The sequence below is a fragment of the Corvus brachyrhynchos genome, unplaced genomic scaffold (assembly GCF_000691975.1).
Source record: "Corvus brachyrhynchos isolate BGI_N302 unplaced genomic scaffold, ASM69197v1 scaffold200, whole genome shotgun sequence".
Lineage (NCBI taxonomy): Eukaryota > Metazoa > Chordata > Aves > Passeriformes > Corvidae > Corvus > Corvus brachyrhynchos.
In genome coordinates this window covers 3,107,584-3,113,583 of record NW_008236184.1, presented here as the reverse complement: position 1 = coordinate 3,113,583, position 6,000 = coordinate 3,107,584, and positions in this window count along the sequence as shown.

The window sequence follows — 6,000 nt, the reverse complement described above, 5'->3', positions numbered from 1 at the left end:
AAAATGTCTGTAAAGTGGGTTCTAATGCATGTCCACCAGTAAAAAGCCACTTTACAATTATTTCAAGCAGACTTGCTGCAATGATGGCAACCAGTCATCACACACATCTGGTACCAACCTAGAATGAAAATTAGATAAAGGAAGAATGTCTTACTAACTAAAGGGCCAATTTATATCACTTTTCTTCCATGCCTTTTCCTCTTCTGTTTTTTTCCACTTTTGTTACGATTTCCGTTTTATAATGATGAAGTAATGAACAGTAGGAGGTCTCTAATATGTAAACTGTAAATTAAAAAATACTTTCTCTAGAAAAGTCATGCCCAGAGAAGTAATTTTAATACTTAATGTGTGCAGTTCAGATAATTTTCTACATCAGAGCAAAGGTTGACTTTTTTTCCTTTGCAGCAGCCTAACTTCTTCAAACAAATTCATGTGATGGAGGATCACCAACATAATGACTTAGCTACTTTAAGTAGATAAGAAACTATTCCAATAGTGTCATAACAGAGACTTTAAGCCAGAATGTTGTTTAAAAACATTCTGTTACTAAGATTTTTCCAAATTTGTGTATTTACATTTATTTATTGACCTTGAAAAATAAATATGTCAAGCTAAGTGTTTGTTATTATTTTCAGTGACAGTATTGCCACTTTAACTCCTTTTGGAAGGAATAGAGGTGTTGTGGCTATGGACTATATCTCTTTGCCTAAGATACTTGCTCATATTAGAAGAATTCATGTAACATTGCCAGTTTCAGACAGATGTGCCTGAAACCTAATATACTGTAGTTAAAGGAATTATTGTCATTTGGTCCCAGAAGAAGAAGAGTTAAATGCAATGCTCATCATGAAGTTACAACTTCCAGATAATTCAGTTTCTTTCAATGAAGGAGTAAAGGGTTTCAGGGTATTTGAGATGGAAGGCATGCTATGAAAACAGTCCTCTGTTAATATCCTTTTTTCTTTACAGGTCTTGAAGCTTTGGAAAAAAGGTAAAGAATTCCTGAAATCTAGGGCTGCATGAGTTGAACTTGTTAGTGGCAAAAGTTATAAGCAGTTGAGCTTCCTAACACCCAAAATGAAATACATCTGGAAGCTTAATTTATGCCCTACTGGGAGTAACCATTCCAAAAGCACCTGTCACAGCTTGTATCTCTGACAGTATCTGAGGATCAAAAAACCTGAACAGAATTGCTTTTATCTATATGAAGTGAGCTTGGAAAATGATATTGCACAATACAGTCTTGGAGTACCAGGAAGACAGTATCTACTTCATTTGCCTTTTTTTCTTTTTTTTTCTCCAGCTCATGTTCTGGCAAAAGGGTATAGATTTATACTTTAAATCTGTTTATACAATTTAGCATGCACATGCTCCAAATACCTACATAATATATATGAAAGTGTCCAGAAAAGTAGAGTAGAACTTGTTTTCCACTAGATAAATGCTAGCACAGAAAACAGAATCATAGAATTTTTGTTGTTGCGTTATAGTTGTGACATAAAAAAAACTACATACAAGTATTCTTAAAATTAGCAAAAATCTGAGCACTGCCGTAGAGATAAATGTTTTTCTATAAGGCACTTTGTAAATGCTCAAATCCACCACTTTTCTTGTGACACTCATAGAATCTGCAACCCAGAAAAGCAGATCCAAGGGAGGGTTGTAACACCAGAGAATGAAATTAGCATTCCTGAAAATTCACTTAAACACAAGACAAAAACTACATTTTGCCGCTGTCCATGTAGTTCATATAAGAAATAACAGAGTGTCTTTGCAGAGCTGCTCTTGTGGCTCAAGGCACACGAGCTCCAAGGGAAGCACAGGCTCTGCTGGGAACCTTGGATTGCCAGGCAGGCTCTTACTTGGTATTTCACATTATTGTCATGTTTCTTCAAACTTGTATACGCAAGCTCTTGAGAAAATTTTCCAGTATGTAATAAAAGGCAATTTTGAGTTCTTGAAATGGAATTTTCTTGTGCATTCAGCAGGTTTTTTTTAAAGGTAAAGCTGATATATTTTTAACTGAACCTTTCTTTGTTCCTGCTACACTGGTTCTGTAACAAAGTCAGCTCATTGCTTGGATCAGCTCTTTGCATTAGGATGCTTATTACAGAATCTATACAAACTACATCCTTCAATACAACATAATGAATTAAGAGGTTATTTTATATAAGAGTAGATTTTTAAAGGTTGCAGCATTAAACAGGTGACTCAGAAAATGCATGTTAATTGGTGCAGAATCCTCATTAGAAAGCATATTACAGAAAAGCAAAAATAACAAGCTGTAGTTTGGTTGCAGTAGAGTGCTCCTATTTTTTCCGTCTGTGCTATGACAAACAACACCTTCATAGCAAGAAAAATCCAACACTGACAAACATTCATACCTTTCAGTCCAGGCATAGCAAACGTCACATGCAAGGCCTGAAAATGGCATTTCATCTTGATGAGTGCACCTCCTCACATCCATTTTTATTAAGCATAACTAGCAATAGACTGTTACTGTCAAGTGGGAAAATTGGGACAGGTGAGTGACACCTTCTCAAACCACATCATTTACACAGAGTCTGTCTGATGTTCACAGTGTTTCTGTACAGCTCCCTCTCATTCACAGCTTGGCCGGTAGAAAAGCAATGGATTGAAGCTCGGCTGTGATCTGCTTTGATGGGGAGGAAGTTCCACAGGGGATTGCTAAGGAGGAAAGAGAGGCTGGAACATAAAAGTTCCTATGCTACCTCTTGAGATTGTTAAAGGCTTTGTCCTTAATTTTGCTGTTATTTTGGACACAAATAGCTGTGGCACAGCGTGCAGTGGCCGGATTTTTTCACCTAGGTAATGCCCAGCAGGTTCATTTCCTGGCAGGTTGGCAGTGTCTCTCCCTGGACACACTGCTCTTCACTCTTACTGTGCTTTAAAGTCAGGACTAGCTGTGCTGATCCTCTGATAGCTCCAAATAGTTTTACTAAATGTCAGTTGCCCACTGTTCAGTTTTGGTCAATGTCAGCTCCTATGACTCTGAGCTCTCTTTGCTGGAGAGTTCTCTCTAGAGAACTTGCTGAAATCTGCCTTCCCCATTCCTTTTCTGGTTTGTAGGATTATTTGTGTTCATAGAGAAGCTTCATGTGCTGAAATGGGCAATTCCTTGTTTTTCAAGGTTAAAACCTTTAAATACTTTGTTAATTATCATTAGAAGTCCAAGATCCCATGTTTGCCTTTACTTTACAGAATTAGACACATTTAGAAAAATGTGCAAAGAAAATAAGTGTTATTTTTGGGAAATCCTAGGGAACAATTTCAATGAAGTTTCAGCACTCAAAGTTACTGAGATGTTTGCTAGCTTAGTCTAAATAGTGCTTACAAATAGTGTAACACTGCTGAAAACAAAGGCCGCTGCTGCTCTGACTGTAATCAGTGTAGACACAAGCTGAGGTGCTGCCCTCCAGCTGAGCTGTGCACTCAGGGCAGCAGGTGCTGGGGCAGTGTTGCTGGGGCCAAAAGTGAATGAAATGGGCTTGTTTGATGGAGTCAAACACTCAGCCAAATGTACAGAGATCTTGGGGGTGAACAGGGACACAAACTCAGCTAAGTTTTGTTTTGGTTTTTTTAAATTACTCTCTTGAACTTCCTTTAGTGCTGAACCAATTTCAGTTTAGGTCCCATCCAGCGTGATACCTATTGTGAAGCATATGGGGATTGATCTAATAGTGTCTCAGGAGCCAAAGCCTTTAGCTGAGACAAACTGAGGTTCTCCAGCACAGAGCTGGATGAAATAATGGGACACTTGGTCTGTCTTGAAGTTCACGTTCTCTCCTTGTTGAAGCCTTTAGCAAAATTTGGATGGGCTTCCTGAGTTAAAACTTCAGCTGTAACTTTTCAAAGTTAAGCTTATACTAATCAGTTTTGAGAATTTTCACCTGACCTAGTTAAACATTTTTAGATTTCTTCTGAATGTGTTTCCAAAAAAGCTGGGATAATTGTATTTTTGTCAGAAACTTTGTGTGGGCTTTTGTTCCTGCTTACTGGCACATGCCAAGGAAAAGGTCAAAGTTGCAATTAGAAGGAACACCGGTGTGTCTTAAATTATTTTTAAAACTTAAATCAGCTGAGTAATGGGAACACCCTTGGGTTTGGTCATCTCATTACAGGGAACTCCAAAATAACTATGAAAACAGATAATTTTCTCTCTAGTATTTTGGTATCAGGGCATCAATAGATCTCTTAATTTTAGGGCTTTTTTATTGCAGATTAACCAGAGCCAGAAACTGGTTTATATTAGTTACTGTTTTGTTTACAATTCAGTTTTAGTGAAGCCCTTCACACTGAAAGTTTGAAACCAAGTTCTCTGTGAGGTAAGTAAGTAATAATACAGGGATTTTCGCCAATTGCACAGGTAGATACTACCACTGATTGTATTAACTGTAGAAAAAAGTATTGCTGTGGAAATAAAATCCTTCTTTTGCTTGGAAAACCATAGTAGTGTCTTCAAGACACTGCAGATAGATACAGTGAACCAAGGAACCTGCTTGTAGACTTTTAAACTCCTTGTAATCCAGCTTTTGCATTTTTTTTTTATCATGAGTAGTTGCAATAATTACATGTTTGCATTCCATATACTCGGGTTACAGCAGTGTGCTTCTATTTCTGGATTTCTTACATGCTTTCTCTTAGGCACTGGCAAGCAAAAATAACTTTGGAGAACCCCTTAAAAAAGTGACCATAGGTACAATGACTTCAAGAGACAAACCTATTGTAGCAAGGGTTTCTTCACCTCTGTTTTGGTAACTCTTGAAATCACTAGTGCTGTAACATTGTGCTGGAAAGTATGACTGGTCAGGGACTTACAGTACAGACATTGATGAAATAAGCAGGATTCTGGTTTGGATACAGTTTGTACTTGCAAAACCACCCCCAATTAATGCAGGTTGCTGTCAGATTGTACTGGATAGGTCATGGCACATGTGAATGTTTTGTCCCTGTGTTTTTGCAGTATGTAGTCGCTGTTTACAGGTTGAGCCTCACGACTTTGGTAGCAGTACTTAGAACTATAGAAGTATCAAGTACTTGTCCTGTGCCACAGAAATACATTCTAAGTCTGTTACATCTTGCTCAGTATTATGTTAATTCCTTACAGCAATTTCTTTACAAGGGAGTGAGAAATACTGCCAGCAGTTTCCCCACAATAACCTGATAGAGCTTTAATGTTAAATTACACAGTTTTGGTTTGTATTACAGCTTTCAGCAAAACAAGTTCTTATCAAAGTTTTTAAAAATATTTTTCAATTATCCTTTTATCTGCTCACCAGCTGCATAGCCATTATTTGTACAACTTGTGATAATCACCTTTTACACATACATGTAAAGCTTAATGAAGAAATTACTGATAGAACATACAAAAATGAACCCTTTCATGAATGAAGTTGCCCCAAGTTCTTCAGTGTTAAGTCAAGTATTTGTTGTCTTAACTACCTTGACTGGGTCTTTTTACAACAAAATGTTTTTAAAAAGCCCCACACACAAAACCCTGTTGTATCTTAAGAAAGTTCCAAAAGTCTTCCAGATTACTACTGTCTTCAGCTGCCACCAGAACTGTGCAAGTCCTGTGTTAAATCAGCAGTTTAGCTGTGAGTCTTTTAGTCACCCAATGTTTACCTGATCTCTAAATATAACGTTAAAGGAAATGCAAAATAAAGCTGATGTAAGTGACTGTGGATTTACCAAGAGAGGGGAGAAGTTAAATCTCTTTAAGTTGTATTTTAGAGGTGCGTGACAATTAAATCTAGTCATGCAGTATCATTTGTACCAATGTATGTGAATGAAATCCTTTTCATCATGTTACACCATTATCCAACATTGTAATGGCATCTACAAGTTCAACTACTGAATGTTCTGCATTTTAAAAGCCTTAATTGTTTATATTGTATTAATGTGTTTTTAAAGACTATAAGGAAATAACATTTTCCTTGTAAATTGTTAAAATAATTTTGAACACAAATAATTTTCAGA